Source organism: Echinops telfairi, unplaced genomic scaffold, assembly GCF_000313985.2.
Source record: "Echinops telfairi isolate 266 unplaced genomic scaffold, ASM31398v2 ScPeMD7_1;HRSCAF=3_0, whole genome shotgun sequence".
NCBI classification, from domain to species: domain Eukaryota; kingdom Metazoa; phylum Chordata; class Mammalia; order Afrosoricida; family Tenrecidae; genus Echinops; species Echinops telfairi.
This window is the reverse complement of record NW_022103896.1, coordinates 55,707,583-55,723,122: the sequence shown is the minus strand read 5'-3', so window position 1 is coordinate 55,723,122 and position 15,540 is coordinate 55,707,583.

The window sequence follows — 15,540 nt, the reverse complement described above, 5'->3', positions numbered from 1 at the left end:
GATGTACAAATGCGCTTTACACAATTGATGTGTGTATGAATTGGGATAACAGTTGTATGAGCCCCAAATAAAATGATTTTTTTAAAAGAAAAAAAAAAAAAAGAAATATCACCAATCTCTTAAATGAGGGTTAGCCTCCTCATGAACTTATGAACCTTCTCATCAAAGGACCTCATACTCCAAAAGTCTGCACATTGGATTTAAATAGTTTATGCCTTAAAAACATTTTGAATGTCCCAGACTTTTGTTTTGAAACCAAATACATCAAACTAAATCCACTGCCATGAAGTCAATTCCTATAGGACAGAGGAGCACTATTCCTTAAAGTTTCCAAAATTGTAATTCTTTATCATCGCAGACAGTCTCCTCTTTCTCCCAAGGAGTCGCTGGTGGGTTTGAACTGCCAGTCTTCGATTAGCACAATCCTTAACATTCTGCGTCATTAAAGCCCAGCAAATTATGTAGCCAGAACTAAATGTTTAACCTGACATATGTACATCTTGTAAAACATTCCTTCTCAACCTCATTACCCATTAATCACTTTCTTCAATTCTTAAACTAATTAACTAAAGCTTCTCTATTCAATAATTATTACCCATTACTATCATCTCATCTTGAACTCTATGTTTCATTGTTGTTATTTACAACACTCTCCATTACCTAACTAAATCAAGACAACTTGGAAGATGAGCTTCTTCACGAAGGGGATCTATTCAGAAATGTAAATTGGTCTCGTTGAACTTGTGCAGCATTCATTATTTCTAATAGTCAGAATTACTATTTCATCATGAATATACACTATTATTTGCAAGAGCCATAATTATATACTTCTCTTACTTTATTCGATCATTTTCTCTTGATGGTTGTTACTATTTCTAGTTTAAACGGTTTTAAAAAGAAGAAGCTCTACTGACTTGTTATCATAGCTCAACTATGCTTAAGATAGTGCTCATCACAGAATTGCTACTCAGTCACTATTTTGCCACACACAAAAAAAGGCAAAATGGCTGATTTATCTAAATTTACTTCTTTATCACATTATAAGTTAAACAATATGGAAATTGTCTGAGAGCATCTACATTAAATTTTTAGATTCTCAGTAAAAAGAAAATTAGATCTAATTCTCTGAGCCATAAAAATACGGAGGGAGATTGTTATATGTATATAAATCCATTTTCAAATTTTACTTTATTCTTTGAATCGTAGTACCTAATATTTTATTTTTCTTTGTTATCCAGTTCATACTTACAATTAATCATGGTCAGCCCCTTCCTTTCCTTATAAATATAACCTCCTATCTGGTAACCTTAGCTTTTCTTAGCAACTGCCATGCTGATTCTCTGCCTTAAACTGAGATCACTTATGTTAACCCTGGTAGCCCCTCTCGCTGTACTGAGATGATTTCTCCTGGTTACTACTTCGGCCCCTTGTTTTTCTGCATGATGTCACTCACAAAGCGATCCTTGGTTCGAACTAAAGGGGTAAAATGCCATCATCTCAACTGCTTTCTTCAACTCGGCTGAAACACTTTACTTTGTTAGCCTACATGTAGCTATCTATAGATTTTACTTTATATTTATCATAAAGGTTCCAGGATACATTTTTTCTAGATCTTTAATGAATCACCTGGAAAATTGTCAAAAATGCACATCTCTGCAACATAGGGGCTGTTTTCAGAATAGATAGTTCTCTCCATCATGTCTGTAACAAATCAAAGGAAATAAAAGATACTACAACAATTTAACATACAGATGTGGTTAATTAAACTTTATAACATCAGTCATATAAAAACAGACTTTCATGTAACCCAGTAGATCCAGAATCACTTTGCATTCTGTTGTGTTCGCCACCTCCCCTTCTATTGCTGTTCGATGCCAGCAAGTTGGTTCTGACCCATAGCCACCTTATGCACAACAGAATCAAACACTAACCGGTCTGGGCCATCCCCACAATTGGGCCTGTGCTTGAGTCCATTGTTGTAGCCACTGCGTCAGTCCATCCGGCTGGGGGCCTTGCTCCTTTTCACTGTCCTACTTTACCGAACACGATGTCTTTCTCAGGGACCAGTCTCTCCTGACTACATGTCCAAAGGATATTTACACAGTCTCACTTTGTTTGCCTGTAAATAGACCTCTGGCCGTACTTCTGCCCTTTTTATTAGTACAAAAAAAACTCACTTATTTGATTTTATGACACACTAATTTTTAAAAATAAATAACTGAAAAACAAAATTTTAAAGTGCATTTTTTAAAATTAACAGCAAAAGATTGACTTTTGAAAGATTAAATCTTTGCGTCTGACATTAGATTTCTTTGCCATAAACTAAGATAAAAATTTTATTTTGTACTAATATCTCCGTTAACATCCTTAAATAAATATGCATACAGATGTTTTGAGGAATTGTATTGCACTTTGTGAAACCTTGCTCTTAACATCACTTTTGAGGCTTGAAAAATTGTTTAATTATCTTAGTCATTAGCATGCTAAAGAGGTAAGGCATTTGATATCTTATTTAATGCTGGCACAATTATTAACCAAGCATTGAGTTTATTTTTTTTTATTTCATTGATTACTTCACAGAGATCAAAGAACATGCAATTACTGGAAATATAATTAAAATTTGATAGTTATTGATAGCTGAGAGGCTAAAATTTTCATAGAAAATTATAGACTTATATTTTACATTTGTCATATTATAATTCCAGTAAATTTAATTTTAGAAAAAAATAATATTCGATGTTTTGCTTTAATTATTAAATAGACAAAAGCTGGTGTTTGTATCTTCACATATAATATGCATTTTATATGCCTACACTTATTTATTTATTTAATTCTTGGAGCCTGTAGGGTCTGGGATCAAAACAATCAATTTGTATTAATATCAACTTAATTATAGTAATGTGCAGGATATTTGTTTCAATATAAATAAATTGCCTCCTCAATCCTTTTTGTTATTTTCTCATAAACAGTATCTTTATAACTAATGAATTCATTAATATAGTTTTATAATGAGTTCTTCATGCAGTTGTATTTTAAATTAAATAGAAAAAAAGAAGATGAACAAACAAAACAATACTTATTTATTGACATATATTTACATAAGTGGTTAGCTTTAATATATTCTTTATTTCTTCGTGTTTATTCAAGTTACTGTCTACTAGGTTTTCCTTTATCTTTAAGAATTTTATTTAGTATTTCTAATAGGACAAGTTAAAAAAATAAAAACACACCCATTGCTATCAAGTTGAAATTGATTCAGGGCAACCCTATAGGACTGAGTAGAACTGCCTCATAGAGTTTCCAAGGCTGTAAATCTTTATGGACGCAGGGCTGAAATATCTTTCTCTATGACTAGTTGGCTACCTGACAGCAGCCAAGGGCAAATTACTTGTAGACAAATATTTTCAGTTTAAAAATAATTATCTGGAAAATCTTAATTCATTTTTGATAGATAACTTTGCTGAATACAGAATTTCATTTGCGTATTTTTTTATTGTAATGCTCAAGAGTCTTTCAATTCTTATGGATTTTGAAAATTTTATTATGATATGGCTAGATCCCTTTGATTTCACCCCACATGGAATTTTTTTGTGTCTCTCACATGACTGAGTAAGTATTTTTCATCAAACGTGTCGAGTTTTCGGCCACGATGACTTCACCTCTTTCTTTCACTCTCCTTTCCTTCATGGCCACCTAGTGTATGTGCTGGTGTTCTCAATGTGGTCCTCAAGCTCTCCGAGATTTTGTTGAATGTTCTTCGTTCTTTCCTCAGACTATCTGAGGGATATTCCCCAAAAATGGGAATTTATTTTTTTCAAAGCTATGCATTTTTTTGGTAAAATAACCATATCACCTTCATAGTATAATCCATTACACTTAATATATTTATTAAATCTGCGATTCCATTCTTGGAAGCATTTTTCAAACTCATCTGTTTGGATGGCTGACAGCACCTCCCTCTTTTTTTCTTCACCTCTTCTACGTCATCAAATCGCTGTCCTCTCATGTCCCTTTGCATTTGCAGAAACAAAAAGAAGTCTCATGGAGCAAGTTTGGGTGAGTCATGTGAGTGGGGCAAAAAAGGTGTGCTGTTTTTGCCAAAAACTGGCACACTGAGATGGCTGCGTGAGCAAGTGCATTGTCATGGTGGCAAAACCAGTCCCCTGTCTGCCACAGATCAGGCCTTTTTGTTGCACACTGTTAAGCAATGTTCTCAGAATCTCTGACTAGAAAGCTTGATTAACAGTCGGGCCTGGTGGAATGGACTCCAAATGCACTACAAGTCCACATTTTCATCCATTCGGGAAGAGGATGGATGCCCAGGATAAGGTTTTCTTTTTGGAAATGAGAAAACCACTCGTACCCTGGAGTTTTTCCCAGAGTGCTGTCCTTGTAAGCTGTCTGCAACATCCCAACAGTCGTGAGGCATTTTTCCCGAGCAGGAAACGAAATTTCACAGGCACACGCTCTTCTCTTAAACTGGCCATCACAAGAAAAAAGAGGTTAGAGCGAAACTGGTTTTACAAAACAATTCACCGTGACCAGAGAGAACCTTCAGAGTGAGTTGCTGGAGCGGAAAACCTAGTGGGAAAAATGTGTGCTGTGGAAGCTCCGCTCCCCACAAGCACAATTCTGCTTTGGGGGTTACTCCATCATTTATTCTCCGTTGACCTATCTTCCAATCTTAATTATTTCATGTCTGAGCTCAAATCTGCTGTCAAAACCCTCTCATTTTCTTTTGAGTTATTGTACTTTCCAACTATATAACATATGTTTGGTTCTTTTCTATACTATCTCTTTATCGGCATTCTCCATTTGTTGAAATATGACTTTTATGTTTAATTTGTTGGATATGACTTACTGTAATTTTTCACATATTGATGGTAAGTGATTTGTATTATTTGCATAGTAAATATAACACATAGAATTCTTCAGAGGCTTTTTTTATTGACTGTGATAGTGTAATAGATGAAGCATGGTACTGCTAATGGAAGAGGCAGCAGTTGAAACCTATCAGCTGTTTCACTGGAGAAATATGAGGTTGCATGCTCCCATGAAAATGTACAGAAGCCCTACAAAGTAGTTCCACTCTACCTTGTATGGTTGCTGTGAGTTGGCATCAATCCAATATCAATTTATTTAAGTTTTGATTTATGTATGGGCCATATTCTGTTTCTTTCTATGTGTTGACATAATTTGATGGAATTTGGATATTTTAAATATTATCATGTGATAATTCTGGATATCAGAATGCTTCCTCATTAGGAGTTTCTTATTGTTTTTTATTTATTTGTTTGAATTGCTTTTGGTTTTTTAGTAATTTCCCTAGATTTATTTTGTAAAATGAGTAGCTTTACTGTCTTTGGCCACTGAAGCTTCTGCTTGGTTAAGTTAAGGGTCACTTAATATTTAGACAGTAACTTCCATAAATGTCTCCTAGTTTGTTCCAAAAGTTCTGTATTTGTTCAGTCATACATCCATCATTCTAGCAATTGACAACCATAGCTTAAAATTTATTTTTTTGTTCTCAGAGTCTGAATGTCAATCAGAAGAAATATATTATGACCCTCCAAGGTGGTCCCTGGGCATACATGGTCTTCTCCTCCTAGTCATGTGAATATCTCATCTTCTAGAGTTTCCATTTAAGTCTATGGCCATCCTCTTGTTCCTACAATTATTATCCTGCTAAAAACATCTGATATTAAATAAAAAGATTTGAGTAGGTGAATAAACAGAGTCACTATGCCAAAAAGAACTGGTCAACATTCAGCCATTTCCAGAGTAGCATATGATGAAGAATCAATGATAGTAAGGGGAGAGGTACAAGCTGAACTGAAGGCACTAGAGAAAAACAAGGTATCCATTAATAGGTGGAAAAGTGGTTTAAATGTTTCAACAAATTATTGAAGCATTAAAATACTTGTTCATCTATGCCAAGAAATTTGGAAAACAGTTAACTGGCCAAGCAAATGGAAAAAACCCATATTCCAAAGAAAGGTGGCTCAACAGAATAAATAATTCATCAAACAGTATCATTAATGTCATAAACCAGTAAAATTTTGTTTAAAGTAATTCAGAAATGTTACAACAATACATCAAGAGGGACCTGCCAGAAATGCCACTGATTTCAGAACAGGGTGTCACATCAGGTATAGCATTGTGGATGTCAGATGTACTTTTGGCTGAAAGCAGAGACTGGCAGAAAAACTTTTATTGTCTTTTATTAACTATACAAAGGCTTTCAACTGTGTGCACCAGAGCAAAGTATGGATCACAAAATGAAGAATAGGAATTCCAGAACACTTAATTGTGTTCATGCAGTACCTGTACATAGACCAAGAGGCAGCACAACAGAAGTGTGTATCAATGTTGAATTCTTTAACCATCCTTATTTAATCTGTATATTGAACAAATAAATAAACAACTGGACTATCTTATTAGGATTAGAAGAAAGCTTATGAATCATCAGTAATATGCAGATGTCACAACCTTGCTTGTACAGAGGACATGAAGTACTTGGTGATGAAAACCAAGAACTGCAGCCTTCAATGTAGATTATAACTCAATATAAAGAAAATAAAAATCATCACAACTGGATCAATAGACAACATCATGATGAATGCAGAAAAAAAATTGAAGTTATCGACAAATCCATTTTGCTTGGATCCATAATCAATGCTCACGGAAGCAGCAGTCAATAAATCAAAGGGCACGGCATGAGACAAGCCTGCTATACAAGAACTCTTTACAATGTTGAAGAGCAAGATGTCATTTTGAATACTATGGTGCTACTGACCCTGACAGCGGTCCTTTCAATTTCTTTATATGCATATGGGAATTAGACAATGAATAAGGAAGACTTTATGCCCTTGAATTCTGGTGTTGGCAAACAGTACTGGAAGTAACACGGACTAGCAGAGAACAAACAAACCCATGATGGAAGAAGTAAAGCCAGAAATCTCTTTGGCAGCCAGCATGGTGGCACTTCATCTCATCTAGTTCGGGCATGTTATCCAGAGACTCACTGCAAACTATAGGAAAAAATACAACTATTTCAGACTAGAACTGCTCTTTCCTTTGAATTACTGTGAGTTGGCAATGAGTTGAATTAGAGCTCAGGAAAGTGAGGTGATATTAGGGAAAGTTCAATGTTATAAATTTTAGTATTGTGACCAAGAATCTCTCATTTTCTTTGAATAACTTCTAAAGACCTTAAAATGCTTTTGGTTTTTTAAAATGATTTTCCCTGTGGGTTTATTTATTTATTTGCTTGCTTATTTATTTATTTATTTATTGTGTGTATGTGTGCGTGTGTGTGGCAGATATAATTTTGTGAGGGCCTTACTTTTCTTTTCTTGAAGTGTTTCTTCCTCGGTCAGTTTGTTTTTTTTAAATTCATGCTATTTCTCTTTCCTTACGATTACAGTTTTATATTTTAAATGGGAGTAAGACACTCTGTAAGTGATAAAAGGAGTTAGTATATATATGTTAGCCTTTATCCAACTTGAATCAGTGTCTCTTAAAATTTTACCTATGTGAAAATTACTAATACTCTTGGCCACTCAGCATTTACTTACAAGAAGCCATGATACTAAAGAAAAATAACAGTTCATGAAGCGATGGAAAACTTCTTACTAAAGACATGTGTTTATACCTGGGAATGATCAATAGATGACAGTACAAGGAGGCAAAGCATATTCTGAACTTTCACTCCAATCTCATTTTCTTCTTACAACATGATCCTTGGCCAAACACTATAATCATTAACTTCAATATTTCATATTGAAAATCCTAAAGTCCTGCCCACTGGTTTGTGTTCTGATTTTTCACCATGTTACTCTGGCCCTCCATTCCTGTGGAACGAGAGGGCACACCTGCACCAACTACTGCACAACATGACAGAGTGGCAGGTCTTTCTCCCTTCCTCCCTTGTCACTCAGAACCTCTCTCAGAAACTCCTTTTGTTTCGGTTTTACTGTGAACAATAAACTTAACCAGAATCCTATGTTCACATTCTTTAAAGTTCAAATCTTTGGGATTTGAAGTTCAAATCCTAATACCAGATTGAGAAAGAACTAAAAATGGCAAGCGAGCTGATATTTTTGCTCTTAAAATAGCCAAAACTGCATTAAGACTTTTACACATTGCCTGATTAGCCATATTACACGTGAGGCAGAGAAACACGAGCTTTTTCAGTTAACAAGTGAGAATAACAATCAAACAAAGCTGTACACGATAGTAGTGTCGGCTTCGCATATCCCCTTTGTCCTTTTTCCTTATCCCACCAGAAGCCTCCCCACCAACATCATTATCATTGATGTTAATTGTCATCAGAATTGGATTTTCTTATGGTGACTTCGTGTATAACAGAAAGAATTGTATGATAGTGTGCCTTCTACATGTGATCACTAGTGATCATCTACTAGGTGGAAAAACCAAAAGTAAAACAAAATGTAATTGTTAACCAATTAATTTCCTACATGAATTCATAGCCCTCCATTCTGACTCATAGTGGACGTAGAACAAAATAGAACTCCGCAGGGTTTTTCAGGCTAGAATTTTTTATGCAAGCAGATTACCTCTTCATTTTCCTGCTGGTAGACTCAAACTGCTGACCTTCTGGTTAGCAACCAAAGGCTTAAGACACTAGGACTTCTTATTTTCCACATAAGGTAATAAATAAAAAAGAGTTGAAAATCTGATGACCTCCCATAGTCACCATTTTCTTAAACATCAAGGAAAACACCTGCCATGCTCAGTCTGAAATATTGAAATATTTTTCCAGTCACTTGGATTTCTGGATTAAGTTCTTATATTTTCTTGTTTCTTCACATTTTTTGTTTAAGAATATTCAACATAGCAATGACAATCTTGAAAAAAAATTGTCCTGTCATCTCAAACATTTTCAGAAGCATTTACATTTACTACTTCACTGTCTAAATATGGCATAAGTGCTTTCCCCCCCAAACAAGATATAAACAAATATGAAATTGTGTAAAAGAGAAAACATTATTCATGTCTACCAGAAGACACATGCATTTATCAAACTAGACAGAAATGTGTCTGTCTAATTTTTATATTAAGTTATTAGGAAAAAAGTAGGAACTAAATTTTTACATTTCACTTTAGATTTTTGTTCCATGATAAGTTTACACTAAAGAGAAATAACTGTGTGCATATGAAAAGCGTGGTGGAAAGTTTTATGAAGCCATTATCATTATGAATTTTAATAGACCAAGTTTCTTTTCAAAGAAATGTAAAAATGTTCAACATATTTAAGTAAATGATTTGTCCAGCATTAAATGAAAATATTTATATTATTTCTATTCTGATATTCTAAGACAAGTTTATTTATTTATTTATTTGAATCACTTTTATTGGGGGCTCATACAGCTCTTATCACAATCCATATATGCATCCATTGTGTCAAGTACATTTGTACATTTGTTGCCATCATCATTCTCAAAACATTTGCTTTCTACTTGAGCCCTTGGTATTAGCTCCTCTTTTTTCCCCTCCCTTCCTGCTCCCCCCACCTCATAAATCCTTGATGATTTATAATTTATTTTATTTTGTCATATCTTACACCGTCCGATGTCTCCCTTCACCCACTTTTCTGCTGTCTATCCCCAGGGAGGAGGTAATATGTAGATCCTTGTAATAAGTTTCCCCTTTCCACCCCACCCTCCTCACGCTCTCCCATTATTGCCACTCTCACCACTGGTCCTGGAGGGATCATCTGTCCTGGATTCCCTGTGTTTCCAGTTCCTATCTGTACCAGTGTACATCCTCTGTTCTAGCCCGATTTGTAAGGTAGAATTGGGATCATGATAGTGGAGTGGGGAGGAAGCATTTAGAAACTAGAGGAAAGTTGTATGTTTCTCATTGTACACTCTTCTCTGACTGGCTCGTCTCTTCCCCTTGACCCTTCTGTAATGGGGTGTCCAGTTGCCTGCAGATGGGTCTTGGGTCCCGAATCTGCAGTCCTCCTCATTTACAATGATTTGATTTGTTTTTCTTTGATGCCTGCTGATCCCTTCGACACCTCCTGGTGTGCTTCTTCATTGTGGGTTTTGTTACTTCTGAGCTAGATGGCCAATTGTTTACCTTAAAGTCCTTAAGACCCCAGATGCTATATCTTTTGATAGCCAAGCTCCATCTGCTTTCCTCACCACATTTGCTTATGCACCTACTATGTCTTCAGCGATCGTGTCATGAAGGTGAGCATCATGGAATGCCAGCTTAATAGAACAAAATATTCTTGCATTGAAGGAGTACTTGAGTGGAGGCCCAATGTCCATCTGCTACCTTAATACTAAACCTATAAATATATGCAAATAGATCTATTTCCCCATCCTCATATATAAATATATTTACATATGCACATGCCTTTATTTAGACCTCTATAAATGCCCTTTGCCTCCTAGTTTTTTCCTCTATTTCCTTTTACTTTCCTCCTGTCCCACTATCATGTTCAGCTTTCATTTGGGTCTCAGTAATTTCTCTTGGTTACATTACCCTTGATCATGCCCTACCAGGCCTCCTACATCCTCCTCACCACCGATTTTGATCACTTGTTTTTCCCTTGTCCCTGGGTTTGTTAGCACCACTACCTTTCCCCCCACCTCCCCCTCTCCCATGTCCCCTCGGAACCATAGGTCCCATTGTTTTCTCCTCCAGATTGTTCATCAAGCCTACCTTATTTAGACAGACCTGCAGAGATAATAACATGCACAAAAACAAGACAGAGCAAAACAAAGCAACAAAAGAAAAGAAAACAAAACAACTAAAAACCAATGACAAAAAGAAAGAAAAGCCTGTAGTTAGTTCAAGGACTGTTTGTTGGCCTTTAGGAGTGTTTTCTGGTCCAGTGTGATGGGGCGCCATGCCCAGGCCCCAAGGTCTATTTTTGATATTCCCTCAGGATTTCTTTGCTCTGATCCCCTTGCTGTTCTGTTCCACGCCCTTGGTGTTTTGCCTCGGTGTGGTAGAGTCAGATTGGGCACAATTCCCACACTGTGTCGCCAGTGTTGTCCCCTATAGGGCTATGAGTCAGTGAGGGATGTTGTATCTCATAGTGGGGGTGGCCATGTGGTCTTCTCTTTGGATTGGTTGCTCTGAGTGGGGATATTGTCCTTCAAGCTTGGTCCTCAAGGGCCAGGCTGTGATCCACTCTCTCTTCCTCCCCCTTCATTTGCTCCCGTGTGCTCTGATCAGACATGTCCCTCTCCCTGAGCTGCAGCTTCCATGCTGTCCTCTGAAATAAATTTTTCTGGGGGAGGGGCAGCTGTCCAGGTACTTGGGATTGGAGCAGGCCCCTCAAACCCCTCCACTGGTTCCCTACTCCATGCCAGCATGTTGCATTCACATCTTGGAGCACTTGTTGAAGTCTGGTCCCTCTTTCCCTGTGGAGATATAAACAATGTAATCCCCTTGGGTGGGTTAGTGCCCTGTTACCCTGCTACCCATTTCTCTTTTCTTTCTTTCTTTTTTTTCCTTTCCCCACCTCCTTTTTAGTTGGCTACCATATGTATCCCTGGATCTAGTCTGGCCCCTGCCATACCACCTGGTCCTCACCCCAGGAATGTTTGTATACAGTATCTTTTTCCTATGCCCCTTTGCATTTTTTAAAGCTTATCTCCACAGACTCATGTTGTACTTGTCTTTTTGTGTTTGGATTACTTCTCTTAGCATAATTTCCTCCATTCCTTCCCATGCGCTAAGCCAAATTTTATCATTAGTGTCCTGTCAGAGAATTGTTTGCCATATTATGGTCACAAACATATTGTGTCCTTCCACGCTTTCTTCTCAAAGCTACATATTGAATATTTTTAGATCGGTGTTCTTATTTTTTCTTCCATGCCCAAGTCCATTTTATTGATCTCCCTGTTGACCATTCTTATTGCTTAAAACACAACAAAGCAGAAACAAAACAACTGCCATCAGGTTGATTCCAAGTCCTATCAGCCCTCGAGGTTCAAGAGTAGAAAGAAAGCCCCATCTGCCTCCTGCAGAGTGGCTGGGGTTTTGAATCGATGACCTTGCAGGTATCAGTCCAACAAGTACCAATTATGTCACCAGGGCTCCTTTTCTGTATTGCTTTGGATATTCTAAAAGCTTCATGATTTCATGTAAATTTTAGAATTATAAATTTATACACACACACACCTTGAGATTATGACAGTCTTTTTCATAGGAATACTTTGAGAAATTACACAAATATTGACTATTTCAATCCATAAGTTTTTGTTGTTTTTAACATTTTTATTGTATGAATTGGGTGAAGGCTCACCCAGCACATCTGTTTTTCTTTGAATGATCCACAGACATTTTGCTTCATATCATTAATTGCTGTAAGTAAAAGTGTGGGGACGCTGTCTGACCTCCTCTAACTTCACAAGAGGAAAGAAAAGCCAGCATCAGTTGCCCAGTGCCAATTACTATGAGGCTGAGGTCATACATGCTTCCTCCTGCCACCTTCTTATACTGTCTGTCCCCCTGTAACACTTTCGACTTCTCAGCTGGGATCTATAATTCATTGAATTGTCTACACAGTCAATACTCATGATTATAAGGTTTTTAAAAGAAGGTAACGTTATAAATGATCAGCATAGATTTATTCAATCAGGACAGCTTCTTGTCAGCTTTCCCCATAAGCAGGCCTCTCTGGGATTTTTTGCCAATGTATTCCCAAAGCTGCCTCACTCTGCCGTGAGCCTCAGAAATCATTGTGATTGTCGGCTATGTGGTTACTAGGTGTGTCTGCTGTGGGTTAAGACTCACAGCGACCCATATGTAACCAATGAAGCACTACCATGTGCTGCAACCCCCTCATGATTGATTTCATGTTTGAACCTGGGTACTGCAGCTACTGAGACAATGCATCTCATTGAGGGTCTTCCTTGTTCTGTTTTCCTGATCCTCTCCTTTATGAAATAAGATTCCTTTTGTACAGACATCTCCTGAGAACATGTCCAAACAGACAAAATGTCAACATCCCATTTCTCAGGATCATTCTGGCCATACTACCAAAAGACATTTATACATTCCTAGGGTCCTCTTGGTGACTTTAACTACTATTTATCCACACCGAAATTCAAATGTATCAATTCGTCTGCAGTCTTTCTTATTTTATTCGTTCTCCAACTTTTACATACATAAGAGGTCATTGAAAAGACCCTGGTTTGGATTAGGCACACCTTAGTCCTCAAGTGGACATCACGTTTAAGAGGTTTGTGAGGCAGATTTACTCAATGCAATGAATTGTGTGTGTGTGTGTGTGTGTGTGTGTGTTTCCAAAAGTTTTGTTGGCACATATTTTACATATCACACACTTAAATAGTTCACCCATTCAATCAACTCAAGTGTAATTGTATTAAACTGATTAAAATTGATTAAATCACTTTTAAAATGAGTTGTGATATCACAGTCAGTTCTAGTGCTCCCTCCCCACTCCCGCCTTCATTATTTACACCTGAAATTCCCTTTCCTTCCCTATCACCCACCCCCACCCCCGACTTCCCCATAACCCCATGTATCAGTTATTATCATATGCAGCCACTCCTCAGGCGCTTCACAGCTGCGAAAAACAACAGAAAACAATAGAAAAACAAACCTCACAGAGGTGGTAAGAATAAGATCCTATTAGTATAGACAAAAAGACAAATAATGCGTAAGAAAGAGAAGACAAGAAATTTCTGTCATGGAACAACTAACATCTGAATTTGCACCCAGTACAAATTCAGGTCAAGTCTATAAGGCAGGCCAACTGGCTCAGTGTCGAGTTCTATCCAGCATAATCAAGATTACGATGGGCTCTGCCTGACAGGCTATTCTGTACTCTTGCCTTTGGCTAGAGCGGATCTGCCAGCGGCTCAGTCTGACTAGATACTCTGCAGATGGGCTTGGGGCTCCCATAGTCCTCTATAGCCACTATGAATTGGGTGTTCATAATTTTAGATGTGCTACTTTTCTCTTCACTATATTCAAATTTCATAATTGTCATACTTGGATCACACAAGCTGGTGTGCTTCTTCTGTGTGGACTTAGTTGTCTCCTGGCTTAGCTGGCTGTTTATTTGAATACAAACCCTTACGACCCCAGACACTATTTCGATGGATAGCAGGGCACATCTACTTTCTTCACCACACTTGCTTTAGTACCCAAATCTTAAGTGATCATTTCATGAAGGTGAGTATAGAGCAGGACCATGATGTAGGAACTGATTGTTCTTGTTCTTAAGTTGGAGCTAGGGTTTAGTGAGAGCTCAGAACTCATTCCTGGATCTATGTTTTTATTAATTCCTTTTTTTTTAATTGCTATGACTTGGGATTAATACATATGTCACATCATTCCATATTTCAATTATGTCAGACATGATTGTACAATTGCTTCCGAAATCAGTCTTCAAACCTTCTTTTCCTTCCTGGGCTTCAAGACTGCTGTTTCCATGAACATTGGTTAAGGATCTAAGCAAAACAAAATTCTTGATAACTTAAATCTTATCTCTATTTATCATGATGCTATTGGCCCAGTTGTGATTATTTTTATTTTCTTGACATGGAGTTATAATTCATATTGAAGGGCATAGTCCTTGACCTTCACCAACAAGAAGTGCTTCAGGTCTCCTCACATTCAGCAAGCAAGGCTATGTCACCTGCATACTGCGGGCTATTAAAGAGCCTATTGCTGTCCGTATGTGTTGTTTCCCTTGATCCTTTCACACAGGACTGTGGACGCTCTTCCCTTTTATTGTGCTCATCCCGTTGTCTTCACACAGAGTTTGGGCTTCAGTGGCCATGGAGTTGACTGCTCCATGCTCCTGACAACCTAATGCTCGATGGAGTGAAATGCTTCCTGATTCTGTGCTTTCTCCATGATCAGCTGCAGATCAGATCTTGGCAATTAATGGGGTTTTCATTGGCTAATTTTCAGAAGTAGACCACTCTGGGATTCTTCTTAGTACATCTTAGTGTGACGGTTCTAGTGAAATATATTCAGTATTATAACAGAACACAAAGTAGCACTGTCTAGAAATAGAACTTAGTTCTCCCATTTCACATGGAAATCAGGAATTCTACCACTGCCCCCTTCACAAAAATATAGCATAAGTCTCTCTTATGACTACGGTTTCTCTCACTTATGCCTCATATTTTTTTTCATGTAGTGCATTTGCACAAAAGTCATTAGATATATTTCTTAATATTTTATCATCCCTATGGTCTTTTAAGTGTTATTTTTAATTCCAACTATAACATGAAAATGACATGTCAGCTCTAAAGTCAAATAGAATTGATTTTAAAACCTGGTTCTTCCATTATTATTTTCTGACTATTTTCACTACAAATTTCTTAGTCTCTTTCCTCCCTAATAAAAGAGTAAAAAAATTGGTTCTGGGAAATGTCTCCCTAAATGTTGTAATGGTCTCTACATGTGCTCTGTCCAACTCTCCACCTTCACTCCCTTGCCTTGTCTCATCTCTCGCCCCTCCCTTGAGAGATTTCATACATATCATTCTTATATGATCAGGGGTAGAGATGT